Raw genomic sequence first — 15342 nt, 5'->3', positions numbered from 1 at the left:
TTGAGGCGTGACATGGCGTTCTAACTAAAGGTTTTACAGGGTTTCCCCCAGAAACCTGCCAAGCCTGGTGGGGGCGCTACGGCAGCCCGCCTGTGCTTTTGTGCTGAAAAATGTTCCAAAATTTGGAGGTGCAAGAGCCACTTGCTTTGCTTAAAGTGGTGGAATTAGCTTAATTTGTCTTTATTGTCACCGTTACTCAACAAACAACTCTTAGCCTGGTGGCCCGCCAGACTTAAAGTACATTAGGGGAAACCCTGGTTATATGTTAAGTCTGTCCCATAAGACTCTATCAAACTGCTCTCACCGTGGGACTTAAAGATTCTTTAAAACAGAGGTGTAAAAACAAAATGTATCGCCTCTTGCCTAAAGATGGATGTGTTGTCCCTCCTCAGCTGTTGCTACAGCAGAAACAATTCCTTCTGAAAGAGTTAGAATTGCAGGACTATAATGTTAGCCTGTCCACACCTACAATAAAAGACAAAACAAACCGTTGGTCTGTTGTCTGATCAATCATCTAAAGAAATAACACCTTTCCTGGTAGTAAAAGAGCAGCTGTTAAAGACTCTGTTTACTCTGCTACAGCAGTAACATTATTGTCAGGAGGAAAAGTAGCTTATTGACAAGCATACAAATAGATACATCTGCTGTAGGGAAATTGAGAGAGCCCACACATAGATCTTTAAAACGTAATAAAGTTTGAACTTACTTGTATCCGTGATGTTTCTTTTTTATACTCTTTCACTGTTATCTTGCAGCTCGTTATTATTTTTCATTTTCTGTTTTATTTTTGCGTAAAATACTCAACAGATTGCAACATGCGGCCATGAATAAATGCTGGGTTTGGTTTAGTATTTTTGGGTCTAGAGTCAGCAGTAAAATGGAACCGCATGGACTGAACCATTATGTAAACTGCAGTAGAAAGTAACGGATTTGCTTGTTAGATTTATAAAAATATCTTGGGAATCTGACTTGATATATTGGCACAATTTCAAATGCTTCACGTCTTTCTCCTCTGCGACACCGACACACTTCAGAGAGAGGAGCTGCCACTCTGAGATTCAAACATCCTGGACTTTCACTCAAGACCTCCACATTAACATATTTTTAGAAGCAGGAAAAAGAAAAGACTGAGATATTTTACTTATAAACAGATTTATTATGAACTAAAGAAAACCTTTTGCTATTTCTTTAAAGTTTTGGACTTTGCCATAAACTCCTCAACTTTGTTGAGGTTATTTTATTCGGCCTGTTTTGCAGAAGTTTGGCTTTTGTCATACAAATTGCATAAAATGTGGTAAGGCTGTTGTGCAATTTCAGGGGAAAATTTCTTCCTTCAGTGTTTTTCCTCAGGTTCTCTTCTAGACCAGCTACTTTTGATCTCAATAGCTCATTCTGGGTACGTAAGGCCGTTTGTTCTTTTTCTGGCACCCAGATTCAAAAATACATTTATATATTTTTCAGGTCATGATGTTGAAATTATGTGTTTTATGGTTTTTTTCCTAAATTTAATTTTACTGTAAATTTAAAATGACCACTTAGTAAAAGTTGGCAACAATTCAAGATTTTGATAACTTTTTTTGACACTGCCAAAGAAAGAAAGTGTGACAGAGTATTAGGGCCACAATAAGAAAATGAAAAAACATTAAATTACAAGAATAAAGTCATAAGAATAAACTTGTACTTGAATAAAGTCAAAATAATACAAATAAAAAAAAAACCTAAGTATTGTAATAAGTACATTAGCATACAGTACGTGGTGTGCTCATAATAACACTGAAGAACATCTAGTTCTTTGATGGAAGAACTAGATTGATACAAAATATCTCTTTATTAGACTTTAAAAGACTACATTTTGTGTCAAATGGATGCAAGTGGACAAACTTATTTACAAAGAATCAACAGTGTTGCTAATTTAACAGTTGGCTAACACCTCTTCCAAAGAAAAATGTCCAAGGAACACAGAGAACAAAATAGAATAGAATAGATTAGACTTCATTGATCCTCAAGGGGAAGTTGCTTATTTGCTGACCAGCTACTCCATCCAAAGTGTTAAATAATGATAAATATAACCATAATCAATAAAAAATTTAAAACAAAAAAGAAGTAAAAGAAGTAAGTAAGAATTAGGTGGTTTTGTTCTTTACACTTCTTGAACACATTTACATAGCAAAAATACACAGATTACATAATAATTGTGAAGATTAAAATTAAAAGTCTTAGCATATTGAAAGTAACTTACAATCAGACTTTATCATCCTGTTATAAATATGTACACAATGGAGAAATTTGGACTAATTTAACCCTTGGCTGCCGCTGTTATGCCAGAAAGTGACTCTTCCGACTTTGCGCAGTCAGCATTCTGCTCAGTCTCGAGTTCCCACCAGGACAATGCATCCTATTTAAGAGCAGCCCAGCTTCCTGCCTCATTGTCAAATAATGATCATATTGTGTTTCTGTTTGTGGGCTCGGCCCAGCGGGATGAGCATTGTACTGTAAAGAATGTGTAAGAGGACGCCAGTCCCTCCCGTAATGACATTTTGGTTGTAGACAGAGTAAAGACAACGCAGGGGCAGAGTCGCTGACAGATTGGGAGGAAAGCTAAGAGTGATCAGGTGTGGTTTGGCACTTGGTGTGTGTTTGCAGGAACTAGGTCGCATCAAGTAGACACAGCTAAAAGCTAACCGCTAACCACTAGATCAGCGGGGCACTTCCTGTCTCACCTCGTGAATGGAACCGAACCAACGCCTAAAAAATACTTGTCACCTAAAGCAGTAGATTATGAATGAGTAAAATAATATGATGCTGCAGGAAAGAACCTATTGTTTGACTTTTCTCTGCTGACATTAGAGACATGTCTTTAATTTCACCTAACAATTGTGTTTGTTCAGACCGTGACACCTAGCAGTACTTTAATAGTTCTTACGACAAAAGTCAAGCTTAAAACAATATGAAGTTTTATTTGTACAAAAAAATGTTACTGCTTTTTCATGATTAAGCTAAACTGTTTAAAAAATGGACTGAAAATACTGAAAATCAATAATGAAATAATAATAGTAATACATAACATTTTAATAGCTCTTTTTCGGACACTGAGAGATGCTTTAGAAGAAAAAGAAAAATGCATATAAAACAATTATATGTTGTTTTATAATTATGCTAACATTTTTTTAATAAATAACGTGTTGGAAGTAAAATTAGTGACTCTTAAAAATGAATAGCTTCTTTATTGTTTAACATAAAATACATGCTCTTAAAAGCTATTTAAATATCCCACAGAATACTTTTTAATTGACTCCAGGGTTGTTTGTTTTTTGTTATTTTTGTTTTCCTTTTTGACTGACATCCTGTCAGGTAAGAGTGTTTAAAGGAGCCACTGTTTTTTAGGGTTTTAACATTTGTTACCAGCAAACATGAAGCACAGTTGCAGCTGGCAAAAATGTTACAGGCATTTGGTCACAGGCCAGGGAATTAAACGAAATCTAATCAGCTAAGGTACATTTAGTCGAGTTAAGCCTTGTGGGGATCATTATTGTCTGAGCCAGTCGATAGAGAAATACTGCAGCTGTAAATGTTTCACTGCAACCAGTTCAGTCATAAACTGAGCATAAACTTGTTTCACTTGCAACTTTTGGGAAATACCACACTCTCTATACTTATTAGTACGGCATAAGAAGCCTTAAAACAAATGTGTTTCAGCTACAGTTGCATAACCTGACATGGAAGATTTCTGAAAAGTACAATGTTTAATGTAAGTGTATTTATTCTGTGGGTGAAAAACATTTCTGCAACAATTCCTGTAAAATAAAGGCATGGTGTTCATCGTTATAAGTCAGGGAATGACTAAACTCACAGGCAGTGGTGGGCACACTTTCCCTAATCTGCTAACACGCTAGTAGCAAAGCTAATTTTTCAGTTAGCGCTTTAGTACTAACTGAGCGCTTATTACACTTAGCTTCCCCTAAATTAATTTTTCAAGATAAATTCTTAAGCGCTAACTTACTTGTCTGTTTTGTAATTTTTCACTTGAATAAAGTTTGACATCCGTGATGAAGCTTTAGGTATCTTTATGTTATGTTCATGCTCTTATCTTGAAATGAAGAATGACCTCCTTGGGTCACCAAGAAACCATAGCAACAAGTGATATTTAGACCCCTGGCCATGTATTTACCAGGCATGCTAATAATTGCCTGGGGTGCTGCATTATATGAAGTTTCAGAAACGAGTTGAGCCTTGACGCTTTCCCTCACAGGAGCCTTTTTATTGATCACCATGAAGAATTTACAACACCCACCCATATGCTTTATGCATATGGGTGGGTGTTGTAATATGCAACACCCACCACCGGTGGGTCTTAGCTGAGATAAGATGGGTTATTGTTGTTTTTTCAAGAATTCCTGAAGCGGTATTCGGTTTTACATTTATTAAAAGAAAAAACAACTCCCGTGGTCACTCTGCATAACAATCGCCTGCAGTGAAATTGAATCAAAATGAGTATTATTTAGAGATGGTGTGTGACTGAGGATGAGTGTGTGTGCTTCCCGCCCATTCTGAGTGAGACAACACTTCTTTAACCCACAGATCGCTGGATTGAATGAGCCCTGTTGTTTTCCAGCAGCACTGTCCTGGCGGTGCAAATTTTCATACACACACTGCATGCATCCACACACACACACACACCAACACACACACACACACACACACACACACATAATGAATGGCACTGTAGTGGAATTAATGGAAAGTCTTGTTTTCTAGTAAGTGTTGCATATTTATGCCGTTTAAGCTCGTTGTGTATGCTGGAAAAAAAAAAAATCTTTGGCAGGGATGTTGGTAATTATGATGTCTTAATTTTTGAACAGCGTGGAGATCAAATGAAAACATAGCCTGCTGTTAATATTTTTTCTGTCGGTGTTCCCGGTGGAATGGAAAATAAAAAAAAAACAAAACAATATTCTTTGTTGTTTTTGTTTTGGTGCGGCACTATTTTACTTTTTGTCTCGGTTCATAGCTTCTCTAACCCTATTTGTCATTTGATTTTATGGTTAATTTTCGACATGCCGCTGAGTGTGTTCTGCTGTTTACCTGCTGCTAGGTTTAACGCACCTAACAGCTAAAAAATGAAATATGCTTAATAAAGGAGGCGAATGATTGCTATGGTGATGCGGTGCAAAGATGGCTTTGTTGTTGGCTGCAGGCGTTGGATGAGGATAAATTATCTTTGCAAAATAGATCAAGCTCAGTTAGATTGGAGCACAACTTGTTACCTTTTGTTTTAGATCCAAACTTGTTTTTCTTTTAATTTTTTACCTTCATTTATGCAGGTCATCTCACTGAGAACCAAGATCACACAAGAGACCTGTTCAGATGAAACAAACGTACAAAAAACTTTGACTGGGCCATTCTAGCACATGTATATAATGTGATCTAAACCGTATCGTAGTAATTTTGCCTGCATGTGTAAAGTCAATATCTTGTGCTTTGGACTTGTTTAAATACAGATGATTTCCAATAGCTGTGTTGGCCATAAAATTGAGCCAATTGAAATTACAAAAAAAAAAATTGCTTAATTGGAAACACGGCAATTTGGAAAAACATGAAATAAAGTGCAACAACTAAAAAGTTATTGCGCTAAGTTGAGGCTATTGTCAGACAATATGGAACTGATTCCACCAGATCTCGTACAGCGTTGCACCGTTCATAAAGTTGTGTGTCATTCAACATGTAAACACACGTCTTCTGTAAACTCGCTGACAAGAATTTCTCCAAATCTCCCAACTATAAGTGGTTTGTCACTCCACCGCCTGAATAAGACGCAGACGTCTCCTCTGATTGGCTGAGTCATGACTAGATCTTATGTAACTGTTTACATCCGTCACCGCCATGATTTTTAACGTCTTATCGCGTGAACAAGCTTATTCACATGTGATTTTCATTTAATTTCTTATTTCATGGAAACACCGCAATTGCAAAATATATATAGATATTTTTTTACATTAGCACAGTGTTGACAGAGATATACACACGTTTGTAATAGAAACACAGTTATTGTCCCCTTTCGCTCAGCCGTGAGAGAGGGCTGACTGACAGACCGCGCTCACCAGGTCACATCTGCACATGCACGGTTAACAATAGTCAAACCACTGTTGCGAAGTTAGCGACTTTTCAGACGAAGAAAATGGTTTCGGCCAAAATCGAAATCGGCAGCCCAGACTAAATATCGCCAATCTGTGATCGGCCAGAAAACTGCAATCGATGCATCACTACTGTGTCGTTTTCTGACCTAACCCTGCTTTAATCTTCTCCACTACTGTCTGCTGTTCTAACTGGTCTTCATGAGACCCTTTTTTTCGCTAATGTTCTCTAACAAAACATTTGATGCCTTCACAAGACAAGCTGTAGCTACACTGAGGTTAAATTACCAACCCATTCTCACTCCCAACTCGTCATATATTGACGCATGGGACGGTCCGTCCTCGTCACATGTTGACGCGCAGGGTACCCCTTTCGCGTCAATATGTGACGCGAGGTGTTTTACACTATGCCTTACCGTAATTTTTGCCCTAAACCTAACCAAATCGTTGGGTTTTGAAGGTTCGGCAGCGGTTACGAGAACCCTTCGCGTAAAAAATCCACGTAAAACATGTGACCTGCCCAAATCGTCAACATGTGACGCTGAAGGACCCTGCCCAAGTCGTCAACTTTTGATATGTGACGCATGGTCAGAAATTGTCCTAACTCGTCAATATATGACGAGTTGGGAGTGAGAATGTGTTGAAATTACACACAGTTGGCCTCAAGTTACTAATTAGGGCATTCAGTTGCTCTGGATTACATTTATCAAAGTACAAACTCGCAGCACAACTTTTAAAATTCCATTTTCCTTCCATTTCCCAGTTATGTATCACTTTGTGTTTATCCTCCACATAAAAATCCCAGTGAAGTTTGCGGCTAAAAGGTGAAAACAATTGGTGGAAAATTTTAATACGCTTTTTGTAAAGCAGTGTAAGTAAGACACTTAAGCTTTGGTTACAGGAATTAATATTACGTTCGCCACACATACACACTGTGGTAATTCAATTTCACACACGCACACACACCCCCACACACCCCCACACACACACACATAACAAAAGCTCCCTCTCTCCCCTCCGGTGTTCTATAGCACTCTTGGTGAATATACAGCCCACAGCTAAACACTATTTGAATATAAATCAGCTTGTTGGAAAAAGATAGAGCCTGAAAAAAAATGTCCCCGCCGACTGTGTCAAAACCAATAAATTACACCCAAAATCATTCTGCCCTCATTTCACTTGACAAATGCCTGGTTGTTATGGCGAGCCCCGCAGGCAGGGCTGAAGTACAGTTGCTATATGTTGCAGCGCGCTCCGCTGGAGTCAGTCGTTGGGTTTTTGAATATGATAATCAGTCAAGCTAAATCAGCTACTTGCTTTTGTTTACTTGGGCAGCACAGAAATAATTTCTTATCTGACAATTGGACAATTTTGAGAGAAAAATATCCCGTTAACTCCTGTAGGATTGTTGGAAGTGGGGAACATTTATTCTTCCACGCTTTGCTCTCTTTCGTGCGTTTTGCTCCCAGAAACAAGCATTAGTAAAACATTTAACCCCCTTCTTGTAAGGGTTCTTGTGATCACAAGGTCGTGCTTGTAATCAGTAGTCTGCTCACCTATTGTAATTCACACACACACATCTGTGTCAACCCCCCCAGCCTCCACTTCCCTTCCCACCACCTCCTTTGCTATTTATGTCTTCTTCTCTGTCTGGGAGTTGTCCTGCTGCGCCTCTCCTTCTATTACCGCCAATGTGTCATTAGTGATCTTCGTCGCTGTGGTGTGGTGGCAGAGAGGCTGCTCAGAGTTTTATTTTAACCACAAGTCAACTCCTTTGACTTTTGGCAGCTGTAAGGATCCACAATATATCGGCACTAACACCGGCATCAAGCGATGTCAATTTTTATCGGTATCGGGCTGATAAATAAAACTGGGATGATATTATCAACTACTGTTTATTTCCATCTTGTTAACTTTTGTTTTGGTGGTGTGACAGTGAAAGTAGCCGTGTTTCCATTTATTGTAAAATTTTGCAAATTGGAATTACGAAAATAAATTTGCTTAACACACCAATTGCTGAAAAAATCAAGTTTTTCGATAGAGTTTTTGTGTTTGGATGAGGTGGTTTTTCCAGCTGCATCAAAATTTGTGTATTTCGCAAAACTGCAATGGAAACATTTTTTTGCAACACACAAGTCACGTCACCAAAAACTGGATGTAGGAAAGATGAAGGAGACGACAGGAAGTAGTTGGAGGATGATGGTATTGCATGTTTTTTTTAGTCAGTTACTGCGTGGACAAACTTATTCACGTGTGATTTTAATTGCGTTTTTTATTTAATTTCAATTGCGAAATTGTGTGCGAAATTTTATTGTGAGTTTTGCACACAATTGAATTGGAAACGCAGCTATGCATGCAGTGCAGGTTGTTCTTAATGGTGTCGAAAGGTTAGTTATATATGTATAATATAAAAGTAAATATCTGTTATGGGCCATAACAGCAATATTAATATCGGATATTGATGTTAGGCCAAATTTTCATATCAGTGTATCCCTAGGATTTAGTAATCATACAAAATTATATGCCCTCTTTGCCCTTCCAGTGGTTGTCCTGTCAGACCGTCAATTCCTGAAACCACACACACACACACACACACACACACACCCCTACAAAAGAAACCTTGTAAACAATGGATCCCGTCTCTTAAGACTGTGGAAGGGTTAAAAAAGGCATTTAGAAGCGCTTGTACTCAAATATTTGCAAAGTTCAGCTAATTGCAGGCCGCTGTGGTCCATCACCCTGCAAACACCGGAGGGCCATTGTATTTTTCTTTGCTTGTGTGAATGTGTCTGCATATGTATTGGAATGTCCATACTTTGCTCTTTTACTCTCTGATGACAGCTGAATTTGGAAAAAGGAGCGCTCTGTTTCAGGAGCACAATGCAGCATTTCAGTGAGGAAGAGGGAGGCTTTGTGTGAATCTAAATTGTCTTTTTTTTTTTTTTTCCAGCGTACAGCCACGCATTTGTGCATAAACACTTTAACCGCACTGGTCGCTTGACCGCGTCTCCTGATTCAGGGATTTATTGATAGTTTTTGTGTCCCTTTAATTGAAAAGTTTCTCCGCTGTGAATTAAAACAGGGTCACTGAGCGACATATTGACGAACTGCGATAACAGTGGCAACGGGGTTGCTCTTTCACACTTCTTAAACAAAGCGTAACCCCATATCGCCACACTGAATTGCACTCCGTCAACGTCCACCTCCATTCACACCATGGACACGTCTGCTTTTTACTGCCACATGTTTAGCACTTCTCTCTAAGATCTATCCGAGGTCAAAGGTATTTGGTGTTCCATCTCTGATGATGCGGGCCTGAGCTTTTTATCCCGCATTTCGTGAGAAAAAAATCGAAACTGAAGTGATCCAGGAAATGAAGTTTATTCTCCGAACGATGCCAAAACTCTACATGGTAATCCAATCCAAAGAACAGGAAATGAGAAAGAGAACTACTGAAATGTGGAATCCTGACTCTCAGATTGCAAACTTAATCTATCAGGTTTGTAAAGCACTCACACTCTGTTCAGTAGGTCTGTAAATCTACAGCAGTGATTATAGACGAACTCTTTCAGCCTACCTAAGAAGAAGAGGAATATTGTCACTCGATGTATGTGTGTTGTAGTTTCTGTTTATAAAAAACCCAAGGCTGATAATTGGACAGATTTAGCAGAATTGGCATGGGCTTACTTAGACTGTACTGCTTTGTTAGATCTACTACCCCATAAATACAATATCTGATGTATCTGGGTGTGTAAAAAAGCGAGAATGTTTTAAAGCAGTTGTTCTTAAAAGGAAGAACGTTTTCAGGCCTCCTTACTGGACAAAACTGAACGAATACGTTTTACTTTAGTCATGGTATACAAAATTAATCAAATTTTTTTTCAGTTGAATGACTTGTATTAGGTAGAGTGCTTACAAATATTTTATAAATTTCATGCTGTCAGATGCAACACAGCATGAAAAGTGGTCTTTGTTGATTGTGTAATTCGGAAAAATGGACCGGGGTAGACATATTGAAGGGTTAAACATTACTTCCATTTGCAAAAAATGAGATTATTTTGTCAGAACAACACACCCCCTTCCCTCAAACCCCACTTCTCTCATCAGGGGTCTTGCCCTGCACATTAACAACCCCGGCTGTAAAGAGACTTTATTGGTAGATATAGAAGCTCAGGAGCATCTCCAGCGATAGGCCTCAGATGTAACCACGGCCCACATCATTACTGGTTGTGCTGTATAAGTAGCTGCCTGCAGGCTATCTCTCCTCACACATATTCCCACAGAGATAGCCACTGTGGCCCGATGGGAGCAATGCTCATTTGCTAATGTGTCAGTTTTGAGGGGAGAAAATCTTCCGCATATGCCCGGTCAGTCTGGTTTTGTGTCACTGTGGCATCAGCTCAACTTCTCGAAACAGTGCAGTGAATCGCATACTTTCTAAAAACCGTATTAGGGGTCTGTATGCACAAATGAAACATGTAAATTCATGTAATGCAGTGGCCCGGCTTTAATGGAACTCTAGTTTGGAGGAAGTTCGGTCCGCCTACATTCCTAGGTCTTGGTTCAGCTGAAGTGAATTCTGGTGTGATTCAAATGCATATGTGGATACAAGCGATCTGGAGGTCGCTCCAAAAGCAGGAAGCGGACTATGGCGCAGGGCATTCTGGGTAAATACAACCAAAACAAATGCGACATTCTTTGCTAGCGAAAGAGAAATCCAATATCCTCTAAAATCTGACACCACTCCGTTTTTGTTTACATTTTGTGAAAAAGAAAGTTGGGCTCAGTGTCTTCTTCAGAGGTTTTCGTGCCGCTTCCTTCAGTGGTTCTTGGTGCAGCGCCACCACAGAGTGCTTTGCCTTTGCCATATTGTGCACACTGATATTGATGATTGTGATTTGATACACCGTGTAGCTCTGACTAATCTTCATCAGTGCAGACAAAGCGTCTTCTTAGCTTAGCTTGACATAACGTAACGTTATTGCAAATTTTCTTAAAGCTTTGTTTTTTCATAAAACGCTTGAAAATACGGAGGATGACTAAACAATAACCTGAAAAAAATAGTTCATAAACTTAGCATTTTTAGACTTCTGTGGTTGACTTAATCTGTGATCCAACTATTAAAATGATAAAGGCATTTTCATACTCTGTTGCGTCTGTGTCAGCATCTTTTGCCTGTGGTGGTTCTGGGTTGTTTCTGTACATTAGCGTAGCTTACTGCATTCAGATAAACTTGCACTTCTTCCACGTAACTCCTGCATACCTCACATCTGCTGGACCTCAAGAGAGCTCTGACCACGATTGTTATCAAGAGCGAATTCAGCTCACGCGAAACTGCTGAGAAATGTTTCACATTTATTGTCACCGGAAAACAAACATAAAAGCTTGACATACAAGACTCTTAGAGTGCCTAATCCAATTTAAATGTGTTTCACTTAATTTTTGCTGAAATAAATTACAATTTTGATGGTATTCTGGTTAATTGAGATATACTTGTATAGGATGAGAATTAGCAGCAAATCACATCCACATTCTGTCTGTATTTAAAGTGCCTGTTGGTTTTTTCAGATTTCCCTGACATGGTACGTTGTCTAAGTGTTTGCCAGTTCTGACGTAAACTTTCCCAGTTTCTCACACACACACGCCAGTGACTCTGATTTCTTTTTCTATTTGATGCAAAACACAGCGAGACTTCAGCTTTGTTGCGGTTCGTTTGATAGCTTTCGTATTCAAACGTAGTCCAGGAAACAATTTGGTTATCTCCTCTCCTTCACCATTGATCTGGAACAGTCTGACCACTGCCATGTTTTCCTGCAGCCTACGGTGGAGCTCATGGGCAAAAACTGCAAATGAGTGTAAACACCAGCAATCCGGTCTGGATTAAAGCAGGACAATTAGTTTTGTCTTTTTCTTTTTTTTTTTGGTTTCTTTTTATTTTAAACCTATTCTTATACTTTTTTGGTGGTTTGTTAATATCCATCTTTTGTCCTTTGTCACATCAAATATTGGGTGAGGGACTTTTTGTTGTTGTGTTTTTCAAACTTTGTTAAAGAAATGAAGATAAAAAAATTGTAGGGAAATGATATCAGGAGAGGCGGGAATTGGGAATAAATGGCAGGGGAAGGTTAGAAATGTTGGCAGGTTTGTTAGTTCGCCTCTGTGAAACTTAGCATAAACATTGGAGTGGAGAGGAGGCCAGGAAATGGCCCTGGGTTGTTTAGACTCTCAGGTTGTCTGGATATGCTAACATGCTGCTTTTTTTTCTCCTTTCATTTTTCATTTTCCTCTTCCTCTGTGACCTTTCCGGTTTGTACTGTAAACAAAGACAGATTGGCCGACATGAGCACAGAGACAGATTTCAGTCGACTTCCTGAGCTTGCTAAATGGTCGTGTTTCCACCAGCAGGGAAACATGAGCTCAGTGCAAAGCTTCAATCTAGGAAAAAAGTCATTGGCTACTGACTTTATGCTGCCTTTGACTAATTAGGGACCTACAAAACAATTTGTGGACAAAACTGAAAACTGAGAAAGAAAAAAAGAAAGAAAGAAAAGATGGAAATGGAACAACGAGGCCTTTGACAATAACAATTTTCACTGGACGATAAATTGTCCCAGAAATTATCGCAGTAATTGATAACATTGTCATTTTGAGTCCAATTTCAAATAATATAACAACGATAACAACATATTAATGCAAGCGCAACCTTTCAAAGACCAACAATAATATCTTCAGAACAATTAACACTGGTACTGGAAAACATTTGAAATATCCAAAATAAAAACAAAACATCTGAAACAATAACCAAAATGGATTATGAAGTCTTGGTAACCAAAATAGCGTTTCAAATAATAATAGTCGTTCAGCTTCAACAGGTTAAACAGGCCAAAGCAGCAGGTAGTGCAAGCTAACTGCTTTGTACTGGGTGTCAAACGTTTGCAGCGTTTCTCAAAGTGCCGGCTTTTCTGCGAGATCGAATGGGGCCGTCCCTTTAAGAACTGTTGTCCAGATGGAAATTATTGTGCTCATTTTCATTTATGATGTAATTAACCGATTTATTGATTATCACAGGGGCGCCGCCAGGAATCTTGGGCCCCAAGACAAAAAATTGAATTGGGCCCCTCCACACAGCTGCTGTTACAATTTCTTGAGTCTATCTGATCTATCAAAAGCATCACAATTTTAAAGGCTTGCAACGGCCTTACTTTCTTTGGTCCAATACTGATAACTAGCACAATATTTACTGCTCATAAATTTTACATCAGTCTGCAAACAGTTTGCAAGTAGGTTGCTTAAATGTTTTCTATTAGTTTTAGATTACTGAAATGTCTCTCCCCACGAGCAACTGTCATAGGCAACATGCAAAATACACATAAAGCAATCCAGACTTCTCAAAAAATGCTATGTAGATACATTTTATTCAAGCTGCAGTATTTAACCTTAATAAAAAATATGTTTTCTCCATATTTGTTAAAGCTGGCACCATGTTGTGACAGTTTGTTATGAGACAGAAAATCTGTGAAAACAATCAATCTCCTCCCTGAGCTACTATTGCTGGCTAAAGCAACGCAACGTTCCGACCAAAACAACCAATCAGGAAACCAGGAGGAGGGTCTTAGCGCTGTCAATCAACCTCATTCACTCACAGCTAAATGTGCTAATGGTGGAGAAACAACATATCATTACAGGAAAAATGTTTATCTGCCATCACTGGTAGCTATGCTAACTAGACTGAGCATTTACAATAGGCTATGCTAGCTGCAGCATAGGGATGAGCAGCAACACGAGGTTGTGATTGACAGCACTAAAACTCTCCTGCTACTGACTGGTTGTTTCTAGCACTTTGAGAAAGCAGAGGAAATAGATTTTTCATAGATTATCTCTCATACTGTACTGTCACAACATAAAGACAGTTTTAACAAATATGTGAATATATATATATTTTTATAAACGTTACATACTGCAGCTTTAATTTCACTCAGGAGAGGGAAGATCAGGAGGAACTAGAGCTGCTGCTGACTGACTCACCTGTAGTTAAGTGGTAAAAGGTGCAGGGAAAAGTTAGATATATGAATATCTTGGTAATTTTTTTCCTTAATTCATTAGTTGCTAGTGAAATGGAGGCAAACAGTCTGTAGCTAAGCTAACTATGCTAAATGGTTGATAATCTCACACAGTCTACCCTCCTCTCAGAGAAAAACTGGGTTACAAATTGACACTCTTACCTTTTTCTCTCTCTCTCTTTTTTTTTTATTTGAAAACCTGATTTTATAATTTTTCTTAGCAGCATAGTAACAGCCACAGTCGTTCTTGTTTTCTACTTCTGCTGCTGAACATCGTCTCCGTTAAGCTCCAAGCAGGAACGAACCATTTCATGCAGATCCACGGGGGTTCAGGGCAAATATGGATGTGTGTTTTTTGGTCTGGGAGTGGGAACATTTAATTTTTACTGCTAAAAACAATCTTTGAAAATACAATTTGATTAATTTTGTAATTGACAGGGCCCCATTTTTCTTTCTATTTCTATGAACAATAAATAAATTGCGGAGGGCCCCCTGTCGGTCAGGGGCCATTAGAATTGTCATAACTTTTCCCCCTTATAGGGCGATTAAGCGATTAGTAAACAGAGTCAGATTGAACTATTCCTCTTTGACGGAGTAAGTTTTGATCTTAGTTTCAGACACAGAGATGGTGTTTGTGTGCCACACCCAAAGGGAGAGCCGCTTCCAAGAAACAGGTAATCTCCTGTTCCCATGGTATTTTGCTCGTCATTCGCTGAATTTTTAATTTGTAAACCTGGAAGTAAAGTGATGTTGTGAGCTGCTGCAGGACAAAGGAGTCTTTTAAATAAGACTGAGCCAGTAGAATGTCAGCTTACACTAATTCACATTCAAAACTCGGAAAGATGCTTCAGAGAATTAAAGAGAGGGCGTTGTTTTTGTGAAATTGTATAATACTCTGTGCTTTTTTTTCCTTTTTTAGTTCCTGTATTATCATATCTCTGCAGTAACATGCAGGAACAGTTTTGAATATTTTGTAGCAACACTTATGTAAAGGATAGCGGAAGTTGAATTTTTGCTGAAGCTGTTTACAACCTTCGTGGTCACAATCAACTGTGTGATCTGAAATATTGACCGTTGCTTGAAGCAGAACCAGAGAAAGTAGAAAAAACCCAACATTTGACTTTGTCTGCATCATATCTTGTGGGTTTTTA

At 38.7% G+C, this 15342-nt stretch overlaps 1 protein-coding gene across 6 annotated transcripts in view; it reads left to right on the top strand.

Moving 5' to 3' along the window:
- mgat3b (beta-1,4-mannosyl-glycoprotein 4-beta-N-acetylglucosaminyltransferase b) overlaps positions 1-15342 on the top strand; it is a 66001-nt gene that overhangs the window by 17070 nt on the left and 33589 nt on the right. The window contains exon 1 of one of the 6 annotated variants that reach the window (XM_032564089.1): positions 14747-14865. The exons of the other annotated variants lie outside the window; for them this stretch is intronic. The gene's annotated coding sequence lies outside the window, so the exon portion shown is untranslated. Of the gene's footprint in view, positions 1-14746; positions 14866-15342 lie in introns of those variants that run through there. 6 annotated transcript variants of the gene reach the window in all.

This window comes from Xiphophorus hellerii, chromosome 5 (assembly GCF_003331165.1).
Source record: "Xiphophorus hellerii strain 12219 chromosome 5, Xiphophorus_hellerii-4.1, whole genome shotgun sequence".
Taxonomy (NCBI): Eukaryota; Metazoa; Chordata; class Actinopteri; order Cyprinodontiformes; family Poeciliidae; genus Xiphophorus; species Xiphophorus hellerii.
This window is presented reverse-complemented; position numbering and strand designations above follow the sequence as displayed.